The sequence below is a fragment of the Choristoneura fumiferana genome, chromosome 15 (genome assembly GCF_025370935.1).
Source record: "Choristoneura fumiferana chromosome 15, NRCan_CFum_1, whole genome shotgun sequence".
In the NCBI taxonomy this organism is placed as follows: domain Eukaryota; kingdom Metazoa; phylum Arthropoda; class Insecta; order Lepidoptera; family Tortricidae; genus Choristoneura; species Choristoneura fumiferana.
Window position 1 is genome coordinate 4,096,113 of NC_133486.1, and position 11,690 is coordinate 4,107,802.

Below are 11,690 nucleotides of genomic sequence, written 5' to 3' on the forward strand. Positions count from 1 at the left end.
GTTAGGCGATACTTCACTACGGACCAGCTCATTGGTCTTTACCGAGCCCAAGTCCGATCCTGCATGGAGTATTGCTGCCACCTTTGGGACGGTTCTGCTGAATATCAGCTAGCTGCTTTGGATTCGGTAGAACAGCGAGCGAAGAGGCTCATCGGCGTCACCTGCGATGCGGACTTTTGTCATCAGAGCCTTCGTCATCGCAGAAGAGTGGCTTCCCTGTCGGTATTCTACAGGCTACATTTCGGAGAATGTGCTTCGGAATTGCACGACCTTATTCCACCTGCTCCTTTCTTCCACAGGTCGACCAGAAGTAGGCGGGGTCTCCACCCTTACGTTGTCAGTATTCCAAAAATCCGCACAAAGCGTTTTCGCTCTTCCTTCATCAACCGCACAGCAAAAGAGTGGAATTCCCTGCCTGCGACTGTGTTTCCTGAACACTACAATTTGGCCGCCTTCAAGTCTAGGGTGAATGAGCATTTACTAGGCAAGCGTGCTCCATCGTAGGCCTCATCCTCGCTTTCCATCAGGCGTGATTGTGGCCAAACGCAAGCCTATACTGTTTAAAAAAAAAAAAAAAAAAAAAAAAAATGATAATACCTAATAATAATATTATAATAATATAGCTGAGAAAGGGGCAGCTGATACTAAATACATGGCTTGGGAGCTAGGGTAGCCAAGACTGCAAATCCGCCACTGGCACCTTCACTGTTTTTTTAAAACAGATTTGATAAGTACTTTGAAGACAATTTTACAAGTGAACAATGATATGCACTCATCAGTTATTAGCTGCCTGTGCATTATAAATAATAATAATTATTATTATTCTTCGCTGGCTGACTTCACTGACAAAAAGACTTGATATCCAAAAGAGTACCAAATTCTGTAGTTACTTAATCCTGTAAAAAAAGCTTTAATTATTTTTTTATTACACAAAATGTTGAAAATTTAGATATCACCCTTGTAAAAATATTGAATGATGATAAAAACATATTGTAATGTACACATGGCAAAATAACATTTATTTAATATTGTTTCAGTTACATTTTGTGTACCACTACATCGGTTTCCTCACCCGACAAGGAAACCTGACCTTTTTAATGCTTGGATGTCAGTGGTTGGGGACAAACTTCAGGAAACTGACCAAATTAAAATATATAAGTCGAAAAGACTGTGTGACCATCATTTTGATCCCAATGACAAAATATCAATAGATCGGATCAAGCCATCAGCAATACCATCTGTGAATTTACATCGTAAGTAGATGTTTTTTTCATTTTGCAAAGAAATTACAGGGGTCACTGGTTGTTGACTTCCAAATTATTATTTATATATAAGTTGATACAGAGAAAAACTATGAATAGAATGGAATAGAATATGTTTATTTGTGGAACATAGGTGTACATAAGCGATCTTAAAAGTATAACATTCAGGAATCTCTATGAAAATCTCTATGAAAAAAAATGAGATAAGATAATGAGATAAAACTTATGATTTTGTAAGTTTGTATGTTGGTTAACCACTCAAATTAATTAGTCATCTGATTTCAAAAACAGTATACTACTATAGGTGTGATATAGTTTGGAGTGATATGGGCTATTACAAGCTTTAATTTAGTTTCACCTGTCCCGTTGTCCGTCTGTCTGTAATCAAATCTTGCAAGTTAAACTCGACCAACTTCCAGTGGTCAGATTGACTTGAAATTTGGTATACTTATGTAAATTGCGTGACAATACAATAATCTGGTAGTTACATCCTGGTTGTCCGGCCAGGATCGTCTCCAGAGGACGGAACTCTTCAACGGTTAATGGCATCAGCTTAAAATTTGGTATGCAAATGTAGTTTGAGTAACAATAGGTACAAGTAGTCAACTAAAAGTATAGTTAGCAATTAAAAGCTTGTATTAAACATGGAATTTTTCACCTGTCCCGTTGTCTGTCTGTCTGTAATCAAATCTTGCAAGTTAAATTCGACCAACACCCAGTACGTCGGATTGACTTGAAATTTGGCATACTTATGTAAATTGCGTGACAATGCAATAATCTGGTAGTGACATCCTGGTAGTCCGGCCAGGATCGTCTCCGCAGGACAGAACTCTTCTACGGTTAATGGCATCGACTTGAAATTTGGTACGCAAATGTAGTTTGGGTGAGGGTGACAATGCAAGTAAAGTAGACAAAAAGTAAAGTTAGCAAAACAGCTTGTATTAAAAATGAAATTTTCACAAAAAAAAATTAAACTCGGCCTATGCCCTGGCTTGTTATGGCTTTACTGCTATACACATTTGACTCGAAAATATTATGTAATACTGGCACTAACTTGCCTGTATCTAAGATACAACACAAATATTTTTCCAATGGGTAAATGCCACCACAGCTGGTAATCTCTGGAATTACAAATAAACAGTATAATTAAATGGAATTCCTTGACAGAAATCTGTGAAAAAAATAAGTAGTTTATACTAATAATGTTTATAAACAATTAAAATGTTAGTAGGTCAGTTTATTAACTTTGTAACTTTACATGTATGCCAGAAGTACTCTCCAAACCAACTAAACCAGTTTTAATAGTGCACTACTGAAGAGACCAGGGGGCCTACCATGATCTTTTCATAAACGATCCCAACGAAATATTTTGGAATTATTTTGGAAAACCATAACTCTATGTCATTGCGTGTTCTTAGCAACCGCTGTGTTGATTACAAATAAAATGTTTACGCTGTCACTAATCCACGAGTCTCTTTTCTCACTGAAAAGTTAGTTTTATCAATGAGGAGTTAAGAAGCACAATGTCGTGATAGTACCTATGAAAAAAATATAAAACTTGAATAAAAGTTTTAGTTCTTGAAATTTAAAAATATTCCATGTAAAACACTTAAAGTTCCAAAAGAATTGAATGAGTAACTTATACTGAATCGCAAAATTTGACACTGAAGCGATTCAATTCCCACTCAAGTTAAGCGTCATGGTACGAAAACCGCTTGAAGTGAGTGAATGAAAATGTCTGTATCGCTGTCGCTGAACCGTGCTTGAACTGAATCGCAAAAGTTACGTCGTGGTACGAAATAGCGATGCAGTTCAGTTTAGAGCCTAAACTGAATCGTATTAAGAGAGCGTGGTAGACCCCCAGTAAGTAAGCCATACTGGACAGTGGACAAGTACTTAGGTACGATTTGAATTTTACTGTGGTATGAGTATCGCCTGACCCAGTGTAGCACTTATGGGTTAAAGCTTGTATGTGTTATGTGTTGTCATGTTGTGCTTTTCTCAAAAATAAAAGAAAAAACTACAAAGATAAAATTTATTTATTAAGTATTTTGAAAATTATAACTACAATATAATAAAATTACTCTTTATTCTAAACCACAAATATCTACCTAGTAAAATAAGTTGACTCATTATGAGTTGCCGTGTGGCACAAACTGGACTTTTATATAAAACCGAATGCAGCAGAAATTACGCCACCGACATTACGCGGCTCACAGCTCTAAAAATTAAGCTAGTCAGGCTTCACCCATACAGAAAACAGGTACACAGAGAGAACATGAGAAGGGAAGCAATAGACGGCTTTATTGCTTAAGAGCGATCTCTTCCAGGCCTTTTTTTGCAGAAATAAGTAAGGACTAGATTTCTGAAGGTCATCAGCAGTAGATTAGAAAATTAAAACGCAACAAAAAAACATCTACGCATAACATATACCTTACATACAGTACACGTCTATAATAAGTACCTATAGACAGTGGGATAAACAGCAACATTTAAATAAGCTATATTAAGTTTTTTTGAAAATTATTAGTAGTTAAAGAGTAAATAGCAGCCTAAGACGGCCTAAGTTACAATCTAAACTTGGAAGATTCCGTACCTACACAATACAAAATCGATAGAAAAATATTACTGGATTTTTTTATAACGGCTACGGAACTTTATTATGTCCAACACGCCCTTGGCCGATTTTGAAGATGTAATGTCGACTACGTATCATTTTTGAGAAAAAAATATTTTACCAATATGTAGAATAGATCTTCTGCTAAAGCTAGCTGCTAATAGTATATTGTGTCTTAAGGGCGGTAAATAAGTAATTACGAAGGAGAGTATATTAGAAGCCCGAAGTCGAAGGCTTTAATGAGTCGATGTTCGTAATTCTAGTACCGCCCGTGCGACATACGATGTTTTTCATCACATTTGCGAGTAAAAATTTTATTTCTAAAAGAAAAAATATAATTCTTCCAAATACTGGCGATACCTTGGGCTGCGCTCTTGGCAGCGCCGCCCTCCCTCCCCCTCCCGCAGCTTGCGCCGCAGCGTGCGTGTGCACGTGGGCCTGCAGCAGCGCGCGCAGCAGCATCAGTACGGGCAGGGACTCATTTACCGAGCTTGGGCTTCATGACAAGAAAATTTGTACGTGGAATAACTCGTTTACCGACCACGGGTTTCATGACAAGCACATTAAGGTCGAGGTTTTTATTTGGGGGTTGCAACCAAGGTAGCCTGATGTTACGACACTGTTTACGAGCAAGTGTGATGAAAACTATATTTTATCATTCGCACGTAAGCCGCCCGGGCATTTTAGTGGAAATATAAGTACTTAGGTAAAATTAGTCACTTCGTGACTTTTTGGTCTTAGCAGTTTAGGGCAAAATAAAAGTACTAATCTGAATTTAAAAAATGTGGAGTCAAACAGTATAGTATTTGCTAGATAAATAGAATCTTGAATAATAAATATGTGGATAATAATAGGTACATATTATAATTTGGTTTTCCAGGTATACAACAGGGATGTACTACTTTCTTACAAGCAGATCACTGCTACACACGTCCCCCAAGAGGAAGTTCCCAATCCATAACTATGATGGACATAACTAATTTACCGGGGCCATCAAGGCTTGCAATTAATCCTGACGAAACACTGCCATCGGGATCCACGGAGGCAACATGTCTAACAACACCACGTACGAAGTTTGATGCAGGTGAGAAAACAATATATTTTATTAATTTGGAGTGCAGCAAGAGGGGCTGACTTCTACCTTTGTATGAACAGGCTGATCGATCAGTGAACTCAACAGTACGAAAGTGGGATGCTATATTAAGGGATTTTGTATAAACAACCTGAGTTTTTCTGATGACATGGTGCTGTTAAGTCCATCAATGGGTACATCATCATCATCAGCCGGAAGACGTCCACTGCACTGCTGAACAAAGGCCTCCCCCTTAGAACACCACAATGAACGACAACTCGCTACTTGCATCCACCGGTTTCCCGCAACTCTCTCGATGTCGTCAGTCCACCTGGTGGGAGGCCTGCCAACGCTTTGTCTTCCGGTTCGTGGTCGCCACTCGAGGACTTTCCTTCCCCAACGGTTATCTATTCTTTGAGCGATGTGGTCCGCCCATTGCCACTTCAACTTGCATATGTGTTTCAGCGTGGAAAGTAAGACAGCCGGTGAAATTACTGGCACTTGAGGTATCCCATCTTAGGCCTCTAGGTTGGCAACGCATCTGCAATACCCCTGGTGTTGCAGATGTTTATGGGCGGTGGTGATCTCTTACCATCTGGAGACCCACTTGCTCATTTGCCATCCCAGATGTCCAGCTATCTACATACCAAATTTCATGATCTAAGCGCAGCGGTTGTTACATCAAGATTTTATCCCTATCCCGTGGAAATATCGGAATAAAAAGTAGCCTGTGTTATCTCTGATGTCCAGCTATCTACATACCAAATTTCATGATCTGAGCGCAGTGGTTGTTATTTCAAGATTTTATCCCTATCCCGTGGGAATATCGGGATAAAAAGTAGCCTATGTGTCATTCCAAATGTCCAGCTATCTACATACCAAATTTCATGACTCTAATCCAGCGGTTGTTAGGTATATCAAGATTTTATCCCTATCCCGTGGGAATATCGGAATGAAAAGTAGCCTGTGTTATCCCAGATGTCCAGCTATCTACATACCAAATTTCATGACTCTAATCTAGCGGTTGTTAGGTATATCAAGATTTTATCCCTATCCCGTGGGAATATCGGAATGAAAAGTAGCCTGTGTTATCCCAGATGTCCAGCTATCTACATACCAAATTTCATGACTCTAATCCAGCGGTTGTTAGGTATATCAAGATTTTATCCCTATCCCGTGGGTATTTCGGGGAAAAAAGTATTCTATGTATCCAGGTTATAAAATAACTTTTTTCCATATTTCATCAAAATCCGTCCAGCCGTTTCAGCGTGCAGAAGTAAGAGACATACTCACTTACTCACAAACTCACTCACTCGCTCACAAACTTAGGTACTGATACTGAGGTCTACTGTCCCTTGGAGCTGTGAAAAAATCGAACTTCTAAGCCAACGCAATCAAAAGATGAAGCCGTTTATGCTGCAAATTTCCGTAAATTTACGAAATTCGCAAGGAAGGGAACCAAAACCTACAGGGTACCTACTTCCCGTGAACTCAGAATAGCTATTATAACACAACCAACTAGAAATGTCTGAAAATCTTGATTTTTAGGGTTTCGGAGCCAAAATGGCAATAACGGAACCCTTATAGTTTCGTGAAGTCCGACCATCTGTCTGCCTGTCTGTCTGTCTGTCCGTCCGCGGCTTTGCTCAGGAACTATCAATGCTAGAAAGCTGTTATTTTGCACAGATATATATGTAAAGTAAGCCGACAAAATGGTACAAAAAAAATATTAAAAAAATTTTTAGGCTACATCCATAGACGTAAAGTGGGGGTTATTTTTTTTTCTCATCCAACCCTAATATGAAGAGAGAACCCGACTGGCGGGTTGCTGGCATTGAATGAGTTGTTTTGTGTTTAGGCAAGGACTAAACCTTTAAAGTTACTTATTGTTGGCATAAAAGTTCCTTTTTTTCAACTTAAGGTCCTGTGCAAAGAGCTTGTCTCTCTCGGATTCAGCTAACATTGCCATGACAAAGCGGTCCCTTAGAGCTTCCGCCACGTTGAGGAAGCCGCACTTCGCCGTCAAACCGCGCAATCTCGCCGCCCATTGAGCGTACGTCTCCCCCGACTGCTGGGTAGCCGCGAAAAACTGGTACCGCTCTCCAAAAACACAAACCTTTGGAGTAAAATGACTGTCCAGCAGTGCAAGGATGTCTTCGTAGGGCACATCGTGCAGCTGCTTCGGCAGCGCGAGGTCCGCAACCAACTTGTACGAAACAACGTCTGTCTTCGTATTTCCATGTAATCCTCCGAAAAATCAATCATAAGACGAAAAAAGGATTGCAGACAGTAAATGTATGTTACCCTAAATTTAACGCAAGCGAAGCCGTGGGCACGAGCTGATAGGTATATAAATTGTGCACGAAATTTAATAGAATCATGTCCATGTAATACTTTTGTCGACAAATTTCTACCAGTCGCCGATTACTATTTATCACTCACTTATATTACTTAAAACATTTCAGATAAAACGTTCGAGTATCTGCTGCAGCAAAATGAAACAGGTCGAGCTAAGAAAATCAGACAGAAAGACAACGAGATTCGTAGAATGCGCTTAAAAGTTAAAAGTTACAAATTACGTCTACGGCAACTTCAAATAAATCAACGGAGTAATTTTGAAAAATTAACGCAGAACATGTCGGAATCTGCCAAACTATTTACCCGGATGCAATTTCAGGAAGGGAAAAAGAAGAAGAAAGGTCATAGATTCACATTAGAAGAAAAAATTTTATCTCTTTCGATTTTCAAAAAAAGCCCGAAAGCGTATAAACTTATCTGCAAACATTTTACCCTACCTTCGAGAAAGGTGCTAAAATCATTATTGGCTCAAATTAAATTATCTCCGGGTATTAATGAAATAATATTCAAAGAATTAAAGAATACAGTTTCAAAAATGTTACCACAGGATCGTCTGTGTACATTGATCTTTGATGAAATGTCAATTTCTCCACATTTACATTTTAATGTTCACACAGATGATCTTGTTGGGTTCGAAAATTATGGTGACGCTGAGAAAACTGCAAATTTTGCTAACCATGTATTAGTTTTTATGGTTAAAGGTATAAAAAAAAGCTTTAAACAGCCAGTGGCGTATTATTTTACGCAAGCATTAAAAGCACCAAAATTAAAAGAAATATTAAAAAATGTTGTGTCTAAAGTGCAAGCTACTGGTTTAAGGATACTAGCGACTGTCTGCGACCAAAGTACGGTAAATACAAGTACTATAAATAGTCTCATTTCAGAAGCTAAAGCTATTTTTATGAAAAATGGGAAAGATTGGCGGGATGATATTATTATTATTAATGATCAACATATAATCCCACTATTCGATGTCCCTCATTTACTAAAAGGAGTTAGAAATAATATGCTTAACAAAGAAATGCAGTATATGCATGAAAACCATCAAAAAACTGTAAAGTGGGAACACATTCAGTGGGTATACCAAGCTGATAAGTCGCACGGGGAGTTACGCATTCTGCCCAAATTGACCGACGAGCATATAGACCCCTTAAAAATTAAAAAAATGAGGGTCAAAAATGCCGCGCAGGTATTAAGCCACAGTATGGCAGTGGCCACAGACTCTTTAGCCGCAAGAGGTGATATCCCTTCGGAATGTCGGGATCTAATACCATTCGTATTACTCATGGACAAGTTATTCGACACTTTCAACGCTTCTTGTTTTTCGGCTCCTAATGGTAAAATATACAGAGCCGCTGTAAAACGTAATTCCCCACACCACCAACTGTGGCAGGAAGCATTGAAAATGTTGAAAACTGTAAAATTTTTGGTGGAAAAAGCAATGGCCAGAAAATTGAGAAATCTATTCCCACTATAAATAATTTTATAAGAACAATTGAAGGATTCAAAGCGTTATGGCAATTGTTGCTCAAAAAATATAGTTTTGATGCAATGCTCACGAGGAACATAAATCAAGACCCACTTGAAAATTTTTTGGCAGCATTAGAAGCTTAGGTGCGCGAAATATTGCACCTAACTGCGTTGGATTCGAAGGAGCATTTAAAACTTTACTTTTAAATAATTTTAGCAGTAATCACGCTGTAAATTCAAACTGTGAAAATGATGAAAATAATTGTTTGCAGTCTCTATCTTTCTTTATTAAAAGTAGAGAAAAAATTGTCGCTCCTTTGGAGTCCCAGAGCGGCAATATTGATCTGCCCCCAGACTTAATGCAAAATACTCAAAGTATTTCAGACTTGGGGTCAGCTCAACGATCATATGTTTGCGGGTGGGCTTTATCTAAATGTTTGCAAAAGATTGTGAAAGGATGTGCAAAGTGTAAAAGTAAGCTTTTAGGCAATTCAGGAAGTGGCGCAAACCAATTTATAAGAGCCAAAGAATACACCAAAAACAAAAGGTGGCTTTGTTATCCCTCGAATGATTTAGAATCTTGTTTTAGAGAAATTCAGGATACAACTGTTGCTTTTTTAAATTCTGAATGCCATAAAAAAAATATTAAGAAAAGAATTAAGGCATTCATAGAAATTTTTGTTGATTTTTCATTCATGGAATGTGAAAGCCATAAAGAAAAATTAAAGGAATTTTTCGTGGACATATCGGTCAATTTAATTATTTACAGTTGGTGCAGATCAGTAAATCGTATTTTAGAGGGAAAAATGACGTATGAGGGTGATGATGTCACGAAAACTGCAGCACAGTTGTATTACAATAAACATAAAACAATGAAAAAGCTCTAGAATATATATTTTTTAATAATAAAGTTGTCATAGTCACATTGGTCGCTAGCCTATGCGTAATCATAATCAAGTCTAGTTATATAGTGTTATTGTTGTTGTCCTATGGTACCCCAGTGGTACAAAGGGCCTTCGTGAGACGTCGCCATCCGCTCCTGTCATGCGCCTCTTGCTCCGAGTCCCGCCGACCTGCGGGCGGCCGGACTGAGTTATAAAGCGTAACTAACATTAATGCAGATGACACTGTACGTATCAAACCAAACAAGAAAAAAAAACCGAACAAATTGAGAAGACATTGTTAAAAAACCGGCCAAGTGCGAGTGGGACTCGCGCACGAAGGGTTCTGTACCATTATCTACGAGTATAAAACATTAGACATTAGCAAAAAACGGCAAAAACTCACGTTTGTTGTATGGGCGCCCCCTTAAATGTCTATTTTATTTTAATTTAATATTTTTTTATTAAATATATAACTAAATATTCTGTGAATATTTCAAGCGTCTTTGTTGGCGTTATTTATCAATTTCAAACATTATTTATTCTTATTTTCTAGTTTGGTCTGATTAACTATTGAGAATAACTACCTATAGAAGAAAGTGACATTAAAACTTATTTTTTGTTTTATATTTATTGTGATAAATTTGAGCTGCCGTTTTCATTACATCCTCCCCATGATATGTTCTTTCCTTCTAAGTAGTATTCTATTTATTGACTGCTGGTGAAAGCTGGTGCAAAGCTGTAAATAATAATTATTCATCGATGTATCCACAAAACATTCCTTTACGTCATCTTAATGATTTGCACAATCCTAAAAATCGGCAACTATCTTTATGTAAGCTTTAATTCTTTCTTTGAGATTCGGTTTATAACATTCATTATTTAGAAATGTAACTGTTCAATCTTGTACTTCTTGGAAATAAGCTAAGCTAAGCTTTTAGATCGATAACAAAGCCACTTTTTCTTTTTGGTATATTCTTAGGCTCTGATATACCTGAATTACCTATTAGAACACTCGTGCAACTTGTCATCCTTTGGCCACTTTTTGCAGACATTTCGACAGTGACCACCTGCAGACATAAATTCTTTGATCAGCCGCGGTTTCGAAATACTTACAGAGTTTGGCGTCATTTCTAAAGGCTGGTCAATCACAACGTTTTGGGATCGCGAGGAGGTGACTTTTTCTATATTGTTAATAAAAAAAAAGTGAATGCAAGCAATCGTTTGTTTCATCTTCACAATTTGATTTATCGACTTTTGCTGCTAAAATTATTGAGTAAAAGTGTTTTAAATGCACCCTCAAATCCAATGCGATTGGGAGCCACGTTTCGAACATCTAAACTTCTAATACATCCGAAAAAAAAATAATGGGTCATGATTGATGTTACCCGTAAGCATTGCATCCGAATATTGTTGGTGCAAAAGTTACCAAATTGACTTGAACTTTCAATCGTTTTAATAATATTATCTATAATCGGTGCGGATCATTCAATTTTTTGAGTATTACTTTTCGTAATCATAAATTTAACAGTTCTTAGCTTTTTAATACCTCTTGCCATAACTTAAGGTGAGGAGAATTACGTTTCACACCTACTCTATACTTTTTCCCAGCACCGAAAAACTAGATGCATTGAAACTATCGAATAGTTTATCCATTAATACTACAAATGGAATCAATTCTCGACATTCTACAGCAGTTTCTCTTGCTGCTAAATTATCTCTGGCCACTGCCATGCTGTAACTAAAAACTTGGACAGCATTCTTGACTCGCATTTTTATTTTATTTTTCCGGGTCTATGTTCATTTGTCAATTTAGGCAAAAGGCGAAATTTCCCAAACGACCTGTCGGCTTCAAAATCCGGTGAATGTAATCCCTTTTACGCTTTTTGTTTTGTTTTCATTAATATACGGCAATTCTTTATTTAATAAGTTGTTTCTAATTTCTTTTATTAAGGGGGGTAGCGAACAATGGGATTTTTTGTTCGTCATTAATACTACCATATCGTTTCTCCATTCATTCCCTGCTTACA

The 11,690-nt window shown here is 37.6% G+C and overlaps 2 long non-coding RNA genes across 2 annotated transcripts; one reads left to right on the forward strand and one right to left on the reverse strand.

Annotated features, from left to right (window-relative positions):
* Positions 1–896: 896 nt before the first annotated feature.
* On the forward strand, positions 897–8,737 carry LOC141435648 (uncharacterized). The gene is made up of 3 exons (XR_012452205.1): positions 897–1,253; positions 4,760–4,963; positions 7,417–8,737. It is a non-coding gene; the product is annotated as an uncharacterized lncRNA (long non-coding RNA).
* A 919-nt stretch (positions 8,738–9,656) lies between these two features.
* Positions 9,657–11,183, reverse strand: LOC141435590 (uncharacterized). Its single transcript, XR_012452194.1, has 2 exons — positions 10,664–11,183; positions 9,657–10,399 (listed from the first exon to the last, which is right to left on the reverse strand). It is a non-coding gene; the product is annotated as an uncharacterized lncRNA (long non-coding RNA).
* Positions 11,184–11,690: the final 507 nt, after the last annotated feature.